Consider the following 1,156-nt stretch of genomic DNA (forward strand, 5'->3'; position numbering starts at 1 on the left):
CCAGCCCCCGCTTGCGCTGCGGCTGCAGCACCGGTAACTCGGAGGGGGGCTGGCAGGAGCGCTGCCTCAACGCGGCGCCTGCCTACCTCTTAGCCCCCTTTTCACACATTTTTGGGACTTGTCGGCTTCATCCAATGAGCTGATCAAATTTTACATCCTATGTTGCCAGAGAGGATTATGGGGCAACTTCATGGTGTCGATCACATCCAGGGCGCCGATCCGGGGAGGCCAGGGGAATAAAAGTGGAAAGAGCACGGCCCTCGTGGGTAGGCAGGCAGTCTGGACCCCAGCAATGTCCTCCCCACACTAGATGCCCGAGAAAAGTGTTTTCGGTGGACGAAGGTAGTATTTTGTAGAAGAAAAAAAAATCACAGGGAAAGTGCCTGCTGCTTCTTCTTGGGCCTCAGTTTCCCCAAGTGTCCAATGAAGTTGTTAAACAAGGTCTCCGGAAAGTGCTCCAGTCCTGATTGAGAACTTTCCCGCTGTCCCTGCAAAGCACTACTTCGGGGTTAGTTTCATACTTACCAAATTCTAAGAGTCACGGTCAGAAATGGTATTGATCCCCCCTTCGTTCTTGCAAAGGTTTTTGTCATTAAGAAAAATGGGGTGGAGAGTGGATTCTGTGTGGACTACTCTCAACTATTGAAAATTCCAAGATGAAGAAGTAAGGGGAAAGAAAAAAAGAAAAAAAAATGAATGCCCAAACACGAGATTTTCTGTTCTAATATAAAGTTCAGTGCCTTTTAGGAAAGAAAGGAAAAAAAATTACCTAATTTCCAACACCCTAAAAATTCTAGCTGGTTAAAACATCATAATAATACCAAAATTAAGCTAAAACGGTATGGAACACTAACGTCATTTCCTTGGGTTCAATAACAAATTCCTTGTAATAATGCAATCTTTTTTCAGTGCAGACAATTCCAGAGCAAACTGTGTTAAAAGAAAAAAAAAAATCACTGAACTAAAAATAACATCAAAAGTTGGAGGATCTAACGTAATCAATTTTAAGATTTAGAGAAAAAAGTTAGAATTTTTCAGTTTTTGTGTGGAAAAATTGCTAAGTACCCAGAAAGCCTTACAGACATAAATAAAGCTAACTCTTCTAGCAAAATATGTCTAATAATTCCCAAAAATGAAAATTAGTACATAAAATAAA

This window comes from Colobus angolensis, unplaced genomic scaffold (genome assembly GCF_000951035.1).
Source record: "Colobus angolensis palliatus isolate OR3802 unplaced genomic scaffold, Cang.pa_1.0 Scaffold532, whole genome shotgun sequence".
In the NCBI taxonomy this organism is placed as follows: Eukaryota; Metazoa; Chordata; class Mammalia; order Primates; family Cercopithecidae; genus Colobus; species Colobus angolensis.